The sequence below is a fragment of the Pseudorca crassidens genome, chromosome 20 (genome assembly GCF_039906515.1).
Source record: "Pseudorca crassidens isolate mPseCra1 chromosome 20, mPseCra1.hap1, whole genome shotgun sequence".
NCBI classification, from domain to species: domain Eukaryota; kingdom Metazoa; phylum Chordata; class Mammalia; order Artiodactyla; family Delphinidae; genus Pseudorca; species Pseudorca crassidens.
The window spans coordinates 46,122,103-46,136,401 of NC_090315.1; the positions used below are offsets into that span (position 1 = coordinate 46,122,103).

Below are 14,299 nucleotides of genomic sequence, written 5' to 3' on the forward strand. Positions count from 1 at the left end.
TTTTCATTGTCATTTTTTTCTAGGTATTTTTTTATTTCCTCTTTGATTTATTTAGTGATCTCTTGGTTATTTAGTAGTGTATTGTTTAGCCTCCATGTGTTTGTATTTTGTACAGATTTTTTTTTCCTGTAATTGATATGTAGTTTCATAGCATTGTGGTTGGAAAAGATACTTGGTAAGATCTCAGTTTCCTTAAATTTACCAAGCTTGGTTTGTGACCCAAGATATGATCCCTCCTGGAGAATGCTCCGTGAGCACTTGGGAAGAAAATATATTCTGTTTTTTTTGGATGGAAGGTTCTATAAATATCAGTTAAATCCATCTTGTTTAATGTATCATATAAAGCGTGTGTGTCCTTATTTATTTTCATTTTGGATGATCTGTCCATTGGTGAAAATGGGGTGTTAAAGTCCCCTACTATGATTGTGTTACTGTCGATTTCCCCTTTATGGCTGTTAGCATTTGCGTTATGTATTGAGATGTTCCTGTGTTGGGTACATAAATATTTACAATTGATATATCTTCTTCTTGGATTGATCCCTTGATCATTATGTAGTGTCCTTCTTTCTCTCTTGTAATAGTCTTTATTTTAAAGTCTATTTTGTCTGATATGAGAATTGCTACTCCAGCTTTCTTTTGATTTCCATTTGCATGGAATATCTTTTTCCATCCCCTCACTTTCAGTCTGTATGTGTCCCTAGGTCTGAAGTGGGTCTCTTGTAGATAGCATATACACAGGTCTTGTTTTTGTATCCATTCAGCCAGTCTATGTCTTTTGGTTGGAACATTTAATCAATTTACATTTTAGGTAGTTATCGATATGTGTGTTCCTATTACCATTTTGTTAATTGTTTTGGTTTTTTTATTGTAGGTCTTTTCCTTCTCTTGTGTTTCCTGCCTAGAGAAGTTCCTTCAGGATTTGTTGTAAAGCTGGTTTTGTGGTGCTTAGTCCTCTTAGCTTTTGCTTGTCTTTAAAGGTTTTAATTTCTCTGTCAAATCTGAATAAGAGCTTTGCTGGGTAGAGTATTCTTGGTTGTAGTTTCTTCCCTTTCATCACTTTAAATATGTCTTGCCACTCCCTTCTGGCTTGCAGAGCTTCTGCTGAAAGATCAGCTGTTAACCTTATGGGGATTCCCTTGTATGTTATTTGTTGCTTTTCCCTTGCTGCTTTTAATATTTTTTCTTTGTATTTAATTTTTGATAGTTTGATTAATATGTGTCTTGGCATGTTTCTCCTTGGATTTATCCTGTATGGGACTCTTTGTGCTTCCTGGACTTGATTGACTATTTCCTTTCCCATATTAGGGAAGTTTTCAACTATAATGTCTTCAAATATTTTCTCAGTCCGTTTTTTTCCTCTTCTTCTTCTGGGACCCCTATAGTTCGAATGTTGGTTTATTTAGTGTTGTCCCAGAGGTCTCTGAGACTGTCCTCAATTCTTTTCATTCTTTTATCTTTATTCTGCTCTCTGGTAGTTATTTCCACTATTTTATATTCCAGGTCACTCATCCATTCTTCTACCTCAGTTTTTCTGCTATTGATTCCTTTTAGAGAATTTTTAATTTCATTTATTCTTTTGTTCATCATTGTTTGCTGTAGTTCTTCTCCTTGTTAAACGTTTCTTGTATTTTCTCCATTCTATTTCCAAGGTTTTGGATCATCTTTACTATCATTACTCTGAATTTTTTTTCAGGTAGACTGCCTATTTCCTCATCATTTGTTTGGTCTCGTGTGTTTTTACCTTGCTCCTTCATCTGCTGTGTATTTATCTGTCTTCTCATTTTGCTTAACTTATTGTGTTTCGGGTCTCCTTTTCTCAGGCTGCAGGTTCATAGTTCCCATTGTTTTTGCTGTCTGCCTCCAGTGGTGAGGTAGCTTCAGTGCCTTGTGTAGGCTTTCTGGTGGAGGGGACTGGTGCCTGTGTTCTGGTGGATGAGGCTGGACCTTGTCTTTCTGGTGAGCAGGACTGTGTCCGGTGGTGTGTTTTGGGGTGTTTGTGAACTTAGTATGAGTTTAGATAGCCTCTCTGCTAATGGGTGGGGTTGTTTTCCCATCTTGCTAGTTGTTTGGCATAGGGTGTCCAGCAGTGTAGCTTGCTGGTCATTGAGTGGAGCTGGGTCTTAGTGTTGAGTTGGAGATCTCTGAGAGAGCTTTCACTGTTTGATATTACATTGGGCCAGGAGGTCTTTGGTGGACCAATGTCCTGAACTTGGCTCTCCCACCTCAGAGGCTCAGGCCTGACACCAAGCCGGAGCACCAAGACCCTGTCAGCCACACAGCTCCAAACACAAGGGAGAAAAAAAGGAAATAAATTAAAAAAATAATATAAAGTTATTAAATTTAAAAATTTATTAAAAATAAAAAAGCAATAAAAAAAAGAAAGAAAGAAAGAAGCGAGCAACCAAACCAAAAACCAAATCCACCAATAACAAGTGCTAAAAACTATAGTAAAAAAAAAAACCCGAAAACGGACAGACAGAAGCCTAGGACAAATGGTAAAAGCAAAGCTATACATACAAAATCACATGGAGAAGCATACATTTACACGCTCACAAAAGGAGAAAAAGGAAAAAAAAAAAAAAAATATATATATATATATTTAAAAAAAGAGCAACCAAATCAATAAAGAAATCTACCAGTGGTAATACGTCTAAATACTAAACTTAGATAAACATAAAACCAGAAACAAATTAGATGCAGAAAGCAAACCCCAAGTCTACAGTTGCTCCCAAAGTCCACCACCTCAATTTTGGGATGATTTGTTGTCTATTCAGGTATTCCATAGAAGCAGGGTACATCAGATTGATTGTGGAGATTTAATCTGCTGCTCCTGAGGCTGCCTGGAGAGATTTCCATTTTTCTTCTTTGTTTGCCTAGCTCCTGGGGTTCAGCTTTGGATTTGGCCCAGCCTCTGCTTGTAGGTTGCCTGAGGGCGTCTGTTCCCCACCCAGACAGGATGGGGTAAAGTAGCAGCTGATTAGGGGGCTCTGGCTCACTCAAGCCATGGGGAGGGAGGGGTACGGAATGCGGGGCAAGCCTGCTGCAGCAGAGGCTGGTGTGAGGTTGCAACAGCCTGAGGCACGACGTGTGTTCTCCCAGGGAAGTTGTCCCTGGATCACTGGACCTTTGCAGTTGCAGGCTGCACAGGCTCCCGGTGGGGGAGGTGTGGATAGTGACCTGTGCTTGCACACAGGCTTCTTGGTGGCTGCAGTAGCAGCCTTAGCATCTCATGCCCGTTTCTGGTGTCCGTGCGGATAGCCATGTTTCGCACCCATCTCTGGAGCTCGTTTAGATGGTGCTCTGAATCCCCTCTCTTCGCGCACCCCGAAACAATGGTCTCTTGCCTCTTAGGCAGGTCCAGAATTTTTCCCAGACTCCCTCCCGGCTAGCCGTGGTGCACTAGCCCCCTTCAGGCTGTGTTCATGCAGCCAATCCCAGTCCTCTCCCCCCACTCGCCTCACCGAGTGAGCAGACAAGCCTCTCAGGCTGGTGAGTGCTGGTCGGCCCTGATCCTCTGTGCGGGAACCTCTCTGCTCTGCCCTCTGCACCCCTGTTGCTGCGCTCTCCTCGCCCACTACCCCCCGCCCACTCCCTGTCTCTGCCAGTGAAGGGGCTTCCCAGTGTGTGGAAGCTTTTCCTCCTTCACAGCTCCCTCCCAGAGGTGCAGGTCCCATCCCTATTCTTTTGTCTGTTTTTTCTTTTTTCTTTTGCCCTACCCAGGTACGTGGGGAAGTACCTTCTGGGAAGTCTGAGGTCTTCTGCCAGCGTTCAGTAGGTTTTCTGTAGGAGCTGTTCCACATGTAGATGTGTTTTTGATGTATTTGTGGGGAGGAAGGTGATCTCCACGTCTTACTCGTCCACCATCTTGAAGCTATCTTCTTGGATGTTTTTTTCCTTAGTTCTGTGTATTAAACTTTTAGCTGCTCTGACAGTTTGCTTGAATCATGGAGTTACTGGCTTCTTATGCTTCTTCATCAAGATCTCAATTATTTTCAACAAGGTCCTTAGCCTGGCCAAGTACCCAGTGTCTGAGGTCTTCTGCCAGAAGGGGTAACTTTATCTTGGTAGATTTTCTATATCTCAGCCAGAATCTTTTGTTTGCATTTCTTCCACCTTGGGCAAAATTCTTGCCTTGAGGTGAATCCTATACAATCCATTTCACATAAAACCCAGCAAATTCCTTCAATTTCAGTGCCTTTATTCTGCTACCCTGTTTACTTGATTCCACTCCTTCATCTTTTATGCCTGCTTTGGTTCCTGCTCATTGCCTTGAATTCCCAGACGTCTGTCTTGCTATGTCCTACAGTCTTTCTGGGGCCTGGCATTGTAATTAATTCTTTATTTGTGTCTGTTTCAAATCCTATGTCATTTCAAATTTTCTGAGGATTTTTAAGGTCTCACTGTCAAAGTGAACTCTCAAAATTTTCTTGGCACCTCAGTCCAATTTCTATCCTTTTTCTGCCCCACTTTGCTTATTGTTGGTCACTATCCCTCTTTCCTCATTCCATATCACTAGAGTAGCATGAGTGCAATGTATGGCAGAATTTTGGTGACGGTTTGAAGGTCAAAGAGGGTTATTACATTGCACAGTGAGAAGTACGTGAAATTATATAATAACACTCACTCTTTTAAAATATTCCTTGGTTACCTGAGGACTTCTCACTGGCTGTTTTTCTTCTTAAACCCTGGCCATATGGCTGGCTTGATGCCACTCTCCATCCTTCTTGATTCTGTTGTCCATATTTTCTTCTTCTCTCCAATCTAGGGTTCCCACCTATCTCTTCTCCTGCCCACTTCACCACCCCCCAGTTTTTGAGTGTTGATCTTTTTAAAAAAAAATTGTGGTAAACATACATAAGATTTATCATTTTTAACCATTTGAAGAGTATAACTCAATGGCAGTAAGTATAGTCTCAGTGTTATACAATAATTACATAATCCATTTCTAGAACCTTTCATGATCCAAAACAGAAACTCTGTACTCATTAAAAAAAAAAAAATTTGCATTCCCCTCCCAGTCCTGGTAGCCTATATTATACTTTCTGTTTTTATAAATTTACCTATCTCATATAAGTGGAATCATACAATATTGTTCCTTTGTTTCTGGCTTATTCCATAGCATAATGGCTTATTCCATAGCATAATGTCTTCAAGGTTCATCTATATTATAGCATGTATCAGAATTTCCTTTCTTTTTAGGACTGAATAATATTTCCATTGTATGTATATACCACATTTTGTTTATCTGTTCATCTCTTGATGGACACTTGGGTTGTTTTCACCTTTTGGCTATTGTGAACAATGCTTCTGTGAACATTGGCATGTATGTACTTGTTTGACTCCTTGTTTTCAGTTCATTTGGATATATACCTAGAAGTGGAATTGCTGGGTCGTATGGTAATTCTATGTTTAGCTTTTTGAGGAACTTCCAAACTGTTTTCCACAGCAACTGCACCATTTTATAATCTCATCAGCAATACACAGTATTCTAATTCATTTACTTGTTTTTCCCATTCATTTGATAATAGCCATCCTAATAGGTGTGAAATGTTCTGTCCACTTTTAATACTGCTTCCTTTACCGCTGCCAGTGGGTGAAGGAAGATTCCTTTTATTATGTAGAGCAGATAAACAGGAAGAAGCTGAGAGAACAGGAAGAAGCTATCATAAATTTGTCTACTTTTTAATTGTGAAATATTTCTAATATACAGCATTGTTTAAGGGATCATAAACTCCTCTATTTAAGAATCAGATTATCAGATCTTATAGTTTCACCATATTGTATCTTTTATAGTTTTCTTTGCCCTGAGTTGCATGTTTTCCCTCATCAGTGGTTACCTGTCTATAAACTAAATAAGATGATTAGAATATTTATTCTCCACCAGGTCCAGAGCAAGTGCTTATTGTCTTCAAATTTCTTTTTTTTTTAAGTTCTCTTAAATTTCTGTTCTATCAGCTTTGTGTCCAAAGGTATTTTGCATGTTCAGAATGAAATTTTCTTTACACTTAGGCAGTCCCATTTGTGAATGAGTCTTTTCACATTTCCGAAGTTGCTCTCTAAAATATCATTATTATGGTCTTCTCATAGGTAACCTCAGGAGCTCCATTTTTCATGTGAGGAAACTGAGATTTGGAGAAGGAGAGGAAACAGGTAAGTCAGCTGGTGAAAAAGGTTAGCATGAAAAAGGAGGCATGAGAATAGGACAGTCTTTTTTTTTTTTTTTTGAGAAGTTATGCTCACTTTTCTTACACTAACACTTGAATTCCAGGAAATCTTGTGGCCCTCATCTTTAGCGTTTAAAGTTTAAAAGAATCCTGTGAGATTGTATCTCTTTACATGACTGAGAAACTTGCAGTATTTTGTAAGTACTTGAAACCACGAGAAAATCAGACTAGCAGAGAATGAGGAGGCAAAAACAAACGTAGAGGAAGACTGCAGACAACAGGGTTCATGGATCTTTGGCAAAGGTTTAGACTAAAATGTTTGAAGGAAATACAATGCTTGGATTTAAAGATTACTCCAAGGTTCCAGAAAGAATAGAAAGACGTAAGATGATAATGGTGATTAAAGAAATAAAAGTATACATTGGACTTTTTTTCAGCTAAGGAAATTAACAATACTTTATATTTATTTGGGGTTTTGTAGTTTATACATATTTTGTATTCATTATCTCATTTGATTATCACAGTTGCCCTGAAAAATGCCTTTTCTGAGTCCCATTTTGTAGATTTAAAAAAAAGGGGCATTAATTTTCATTGATCACTTGCTTTGCCCTGGCCAATTTACAAAAATTTATCTCATTTAGTCATCACAGCCATCATGTAAATAGACATTATTGCTGTTTTACAGATTAGAAGATTGGTGTCACAGGTGCTAAGTGACCAGCCCGGGGTTTACAGAAAAAATCAGGGCTCAAATGGAATTCTCTTTCTACCATCAGTGTTAACTTCTAAGAAGCTTAATCTGAAACTATAAATCTGTGCTGTTCATTATGGTATCCCATCAGCCACATGTGGCTCTGTAAATTTAAATTAATTAAAGTTAAATAACATTAAAAATTATTTCCTCAGTCATTCTAGCCACATTTCAGATACTCACTAGCCACATGTGGCTAGTAGGTACCATGTGCAGTGCAGCTATGGAACATTTCCATCATTGAAGAAGTTCTGTTGAATAGGGCTGCTAGAGAGGCTGTACCAAATGTCTAATACCTTTGTTAGATGCACATATGCCAAAGAATGAAAAAAAGGTGGAGTCGAGAAAATGAGGGAGCAGAACAGATAGCAATACCAGTGAATCCATTACTTGTTTTATTTATGTGGGGTGTGGGGTGAAGCAAATTATTATTGAGTGTGTATACAGCAGGCAAGAATAAAAGAGAAAAAAATCCCTTCATCTCAGTATAAGGAAAGTGGCAGAGGTGGAGAGGAGGATGTCTTGGTAAATGTGGTAGTTAGTGAATAAGTATTTGAGTGTCCGTAGGATGCTTAGTTCTATTCTAGGTGCTTGAGGGTACGTATTAAAAATAGACATGGTCTAGTGCACAGTTTGTGGATCCTATGATTTTTCAGAACTCCCAGAAAAGCTGACAAAGAATTGCCTCGTGCACTGCACAAGAACCATACAGATAAAAACCATTCATACTGTCAACACAGTCATACAGAATATTGGCTATTATTTTCTTCCTCAACAAATGTGGAAGATAGATTGCCTCAGGCAAAATAGTATTTTACACATGGTTTCCCAAAAGCCCTGTGCATATTTAGAGCTCTTCTCAAAATGTTTGCATTTGTTCTTCCAAAAAGAAATTTGCATGACATTTTAGAATTGCATTCTGTCCAGAAAGCAAATCCTGGCTTTTCATATTTAAATTCAAAGCTTTCTGATGTAAAATCTGCCAGGAAAATGTATGTTCCAAATTAGGTTCTTCTTAGAGCACAGCAGATTTTTTTTGACCATTAAAATAATTTTGGGGAAAAATTCCTAACATCATGCTATCCATCTTTCTTGGTTGAGAAAACCATTGATGGTGACTCAAGGATCCGACTAGCCTTCTATATACAAAAAATTGAGGCTGGATTCATTTTGATGGGGCTGTCCAGAGACACAGTCATGTGATGTTATTGGATAGACACTTGATGTCACAGTTGTTTCATATAAAGACCATTAATAGGGTATTTGACAGTAAAATAGTAAAATTCTTTACTATTAAAGTACTTGATCATGTAATTAACAAAGATTGGTGAATTAGGTTGAATAAAAGCCCTCTTGGTAATCCCTCAAATTCACATTCCAAATTGACTGCATTGGACATCATCATCAGTGGCAACTGTGAGTTGAAGACTCAACCTTTGAATATTTCATTTGGGTCCCAATTTCTGTAAATTGTGAACAATTTAGGTCAGCATCTTTCTCTTTAAAACTATGCAGCAAGTTAAAAAAAAATTAGTTCTTTATAGTTCTTTTTTTTTTTTCTTTTACTGTCCATTGTGGAGTATCTACCATAATGAATTATAATGTGACTAGATTCAAGCAATAGTTATGATGTGGTGGCAGAGATCAAATTGGTGGGACCAGAGCCAGTGGTATGATTGTTTGGTACGATCGACTGTTAACAGTAATATTCCTGACTCCTTGTAGCCACACCCACATGACTCTGGACTTAGTTATGTGACTTGCTTTGACCAGTGGGACAATAGCAAGTGTGACGTAGCAGAAGCTTGAAAAGTGTTTGTGCAATTAGGCTTTCCCTGTCTTTGGAACTCTGAGAATAAACCTGGTCTAGAGGATGAGAGACCATGTAGAGAGGAGACCAGCAGTCCTAGCTGAGGTTAGACCAACCAAGTTGGCAACTAGCAGACCTGTGAGCCAGGCCATTTGGCTTCAGTCAGTTCACCACTTGACTTCAAAGATTAGCCTCAGGGAAGCTGTACCACCTGGCTAACCCATAGAATATCCAAAGAACCACTTTTTGGTTTGGTTGATTTCTATTATTTGTTCTATATTACCTAATTTCTCCTTTTATCAGAATTGTTTCTTCCCTCCACTCTCTTTGCCTTCTTCTTTTTCTACCTTCTTGAATTAGATGCTTACCTTGTTAATTTTCAGTCTTTTAAATGGGTTGAGAAAACTTGGTTCCAAGGTAGAATTGAAAAGATTTGGTGGTGAATTGGATGTAGGAACTGAAGAAAACAGAAGTATCACAAATGATTCACAGGTTTTGGAATGCCTTTAATGATTGGCATTTTCTTTGCTCTGAAGATCCTAGATGAGTTGACCTCATTTGTGTCAGTTCAGGTTTACCTGAAGTCTCTATCAAATCTCCAGATGATATCACAGGTGGTAGGTAGCTTTTGCTATCTCTTTGTAAGATGAGCATAACAGTAGTACTGATCTAATAGGATTGTTTGAGAATTACCTGAGATGATATGTATAAAGCATTTGACATGCATACAAAGTATTAGGTATTATTGTATATTGTGACGATTATTATTAGGCAGGCATAGTGGAGATCCCAGTGTGGGGATTCTTTCATTGAAGACCAGTTAATCTGGCAGGGCCTCCCACTCAAGTGGGAACCAAAGGCTCAGTGTTGAGTTAACTGAAATGAATCTCCACCCTATCTTGGGCTTGCTGAACTCATTTGTTTTTGATTCATTACCTTGTTTGTATTTTATATTTAAATGATGTCCTCACCATGTTCATTAGGTCATGTCACATGGTATCACTGTGCACTGGTTCTTCGTGTTCTGATTCTGTTCCAAATATAAAGAAATGGAGGTACTGAGGGGTCTACAGAGTTAGAGATGATGTTGAAATTAAAATATTGATGAATCCTTGTTTAAGCTTTCAAATACATGGGAAATTTTCAGGAAAAATCATTTAAAACATGAAATGTATTTTAAAAAACTATCCCTTTACTTTCAGTAGGCAGGATTTGATTGTGTCCCTGTGGACAGGTTTTGTCCATCTTGCTAGCCCTCTCCAATTGGAAACTGGGGTCTCTGGAGTAAAGGCAGGCTGTTGATCCCTGTCCTGTACATTTGTGGTACCTGCTGCTTTGTCCTGGAGCAGGCTTCTTGGCTCTTAGTTATTGAATTCCATTTCCCTTCAATTCTGTTAAATTGTATCAGAAACTTACTCTTCTTTTTGTTGTAGGAAACTATTTCCCTTTTTCCTTTTGGGCTCTCTCAATAATTGCAATTCTTTATTTTAACACATTGTACAAGCATGAGGTCTTGAAGTTTTACCAACACTTGGCACTTTTATTAGCTCCTAGCTGCTTCCAACAGGCGTGCCCTTAATTCTCTTTGAGGTAGATGGAAGGTGTGCCTTGCTTCAGGCCCTGTGGCTGCAACAGTATACTGGACGGTACTGGGTGCCCTGTTGCTGCCCAGCAAATAAGGTCTAATGCTGATGAGAATGAGCAGGCAAGGGGAGAGCTATCCATCAACTCTCTGTCATATAGTATTGAAGCCAGAGTGACTGTGGTACAGAAGGCAAACCAGTGCAATCTGTGTGGAGGTCTGTGTGGAGGTCTAGGCAGTGCATCAGGGACAGACTGCATTAGTGAAATCTTGCTGGGAGTAAAATACCACTACACCCCACCTTTGATTATTGCATCTGATTATTGCTGGCCAAAAGAACACAGCTCATTTATCCCACTGACCTGTTATAGAATTCTGGCTTGGTTTGTTGGTCCTTTATATAGCACAGAAAAGGTCCACCCTGAAACACAGCTAAAGGCCTTCCTGGTGACATGCCTTTTTGGGTGCATGCACTTTATAGATTATGAAACAGACCTTGCCTCAAGTGGGATCTCTCTTTTGGCAGAGCAAAGTTGAAATGCAGAATTATTCAGCGATTTATTTTATCTCTTTTAGTCTATGGACAGCAAAGCAACAACCAACCCACAAAAGGAAACGCTAAATCTTCCAATCAATATTTCTGTGCCTGATTATGGCCTCCTGCCATTTTGAACTTGCAGAGCACAGAAGGGAGTTTATTTACCTGGTTTTGCAAATTTCCTCACATTTTGCTGCTCCTTTGATAGAAACCATAAATCATCTTAAATTAAGTAAGGTGGCTGATTTTATTCCATTTGTAAAGAAGTTTAGGTTTTGTGTTTTACCACTTAAAAGTGCCCCACATGTCACTCTCACAAAGTTTTGAGTTGAATGGGAACTACTATGAACGCTTGTTGTTAAACAGAGAAGACGGAGTTCTATCATAACAGTTAACTGCTGCCCCTGAAATAATTCTGAGATGCCACAGTCAGCTTTCAGTCTCAGGTGCCATAAATACAAGAGCTTTCTTCTCCAACTGCTTTAAGGAAAAACTGTGAGTACAGTTTCTCCCATGGCTGCCTCAATTTAGAGCTTGAAATTCTTTAAAAGCACCTTCCAGATTTGAGCAGTGGAGGGAAATTCCATCTGGGCAGTTCTTCTGTGCAGGATCTGGGAGTGGTGCTAATGGGGAAGGGGGCAGGGAGCAGGGATTCTTACAGTTGGAAGAAATAACTACTTAAAGCAAATGCTAATGATTTAAAATGTTATTCCTTCTGTGCTTTTAGAAAAAAAAAATAAAATTAAAGTAATAAAGGCTCACAGCCTGTACCTCATCTCCAGTCACTCCACTGAAATTCCCAAGAGGGTCTTGACTCCCCTCTCCTCCCTTAAAAATGGTGGACCTGGAACCACTTACAGGAGAGGTTTAATAAGAGGCAAATGTGTTTTATATTTTGTATCTTGTTAAGTGAAAAAAGATGGATTCTCGCAAGTAGTCTCTTGGTGCAGATTTGAGAGGTCTGTGCATGCAAACGTGGGGATGCTTTGCCAGCTAGCATCTCCGCTCTGGTCCCCCATGGCTACTTAAAATCCCCCCTCCCATGCCACTCCCCCCCACCCCAGAGCTAGCAGAGATGAAATTGCTCCATTTGTAGAATGGATCTGCAGATCCAGGAAACTTGTTTCTGTCTGATTTGCTGATAATTTACTCCTCATTTGATTTACTGGGGGAAAGAGAGGGGAAAAAAAGAAAAAACAGTTTCAGCTCATATAGCCCTTCCTCAAGGAAAGAGGGATTGCTGTGCAAGTTGGAGAAAATCATGATTGAAAGCAACTGAAAAAATTAATAAAGATTTACACAAAGGTTGCACACTTATTAGAGGAAAAGCAGGTAAAACCTTGCACCTGTGACGAAGTGACAAAAAAACCCCTTCCCTTAAAGTAGCTCATTGGAAACTGGGCAAGAGAGAATGATTTTAAAACTATATATATATAATCTGAGATATATAATTTTACAGTGAGACACATTCCCTTTCTGGCAATTTTTTTTTTTTTTTTTTTAATGACCTTTGGGTGCCAGATAGCACCATTCCTGCTGTCTGCTTTCACTATTCAGCGTTGAGGAAGCCCATTATATCTGTCTTTGATCCGGAGATCGGGATTGCTAAAACTGATGGCCACAATTAAAGACAGTCCTGTTGAAAAGCTGACCTCTGTCTGCTCTCAACTGCATGTAAACTTTTCAATATGGATGTAATTTGGTATTAAATTACCCATGCTTTATTGCTTTTTAGTACAGCCCTGTCTGTTGCCTTTTAAAGATAAAGGTAACATAAAAGAAAAATTGTGGTGTGTCTGCATAATTATGTAATTATAAACTTGCTTTCCTACATTCAGAAAACCCTTTGGGTGTGTGTGCATCTATTGAAAAGTAATAGGCTGGTAGGATTGGAGAAGAAGCCTTTATATATATTTTTTTCTCCTTATTTGTTCAGCTTAGACATATGCTGTGCAAGATAGGTCACTGTATTTAACTATTTTAATCTTGGCTTTCAAAGGGTATTCTTGATTTAGAAATGAGGTGGTTTTGCTAATATGTTGCTATGTTTATTCTTTAATATCGGCCAAACTGGTGTGGAGTTTATGCCAGAGCTCTGAGGCAAAACCTACCTGTTCCACCAAAGATGGGGCCTAGCCCAGCAACATGGTAATATCCCACATGTCTGGAATGAGCTCTTGGATGATTTAAACCTCACTGTGCTTGAAATTAAAAGCAACGGCTGTGACTTTCTCCTCTAACATTTTTGTTTGGGGTGAATTCTGCTGAGGGGAACGGAGAACAAGCTGGAAAGACAGAGGAGATTTCCCTTTAACATTACAGAGCTGCCTGCTCCTCTCGGTCCTCCTAGCTACCACTGTTATTTCAGAGTGGAAAGGGTGTAAGCTATCATTAGAGTCAGGTACAGGTTTCTAGAATTGCATCTTCTGAATAGAGACAGAATATCTGTTTGGAGGGTTAGTTGAAATCACAATCCCATCATAAAACTTGGAGGAAGACAGACTCCCAGACCTCTGGAAACGTGTAATAATAATTCTGTGTGAAAATGGAAATTTTTGAGCTTGCTTCCTCTTCTTGTTAAATGTTCCATGGCAAGATTTTCCAGTAGAACCGCATTTAAAAAACCAAGCAGATAAAAAGCTGATATCAAAACAAACAACCTAAGGGAAGCCAAACAGGCTGCTCCAGATACCTTAAAACATAATAAAGCAAAGGTATCAAGTTGGGGGGAAAAGTGTCTGCAGAATGGAGGTTAGTTCATCTCTCCCTCCTTGCTGGTCCTCCATTGAGTTATGTGTCTAGTCTTCGGCCCTGCCCCCCACCCCCCAGCCTGATTCTCTGGGCACACTGAAGAATTGTGGTCTGACCCATGTTGTAATTCATCTGGTTGCTCTATAAAAATTGCATCCTGTGGAAAACATATGCTGTATACACTTTTATTGGCTCTCATGCAAAGAGGTAATTCCAGAATATCAAGGAAATGTGGAAAATAGATTCCATGTTAGATTTAACCCTGCGCTCCCATCACCTCCTAGTATAACTTTCTTTAGGGATTGAGACCAAAGAGAAGGCTCAACTTCAAGTAAACTTTTGTCAAGCTACTGTTTGAATAGGGCTCATCTTTTTTTTTTCATTCCTTCTCCATGGATCTTTGCTAGTAGCAATGATGAGATGGATGGGGCATTAGATACAGTGGAGATTAAGGGTTGGACTATGGGGCTAGATCTGAGCCTTCCAAGGTAGTAGCCACTAGCCTGATGTAGCTATTGATATCTAAATTAAATAAAACTATATTAAAATTCAATTCCTCAGTCACACTACTACGTTGCTAGTGGTCACAAGCCACATAAAGCTAGTGGCTACCATCTTGGACAGTGAAGATTTGGAACATTTCTATCACTGTGGAAAATTTTATTGGACAGCACTGGGCTAGTAAGACCTGGAATGCCAGGTC

General features: G+C 39.2%; 1 long non-coding RNA gene across 1 annotated transcript in view; it reads left to right on the forward strand.

The window, feature by feature from the left end:
• The window catches only part of LOC137215117 (uncharacterized), a 1,036,631-nt gene that overhangs the window by 265,636 nt on the left and 756,696 nt on the right, over positions 1–14,299 (forward strand). Inside the window, exon 3 of the long non-coding RNA XR_010939165.1 lies at positions 6,088–6,150. This is a non-coding gene — a long non-coding RNA (uncharacterized lncRNA). The remainder of the gene's footprint in view (positions 1–6,087; positions 6,151–14,299) is intronic.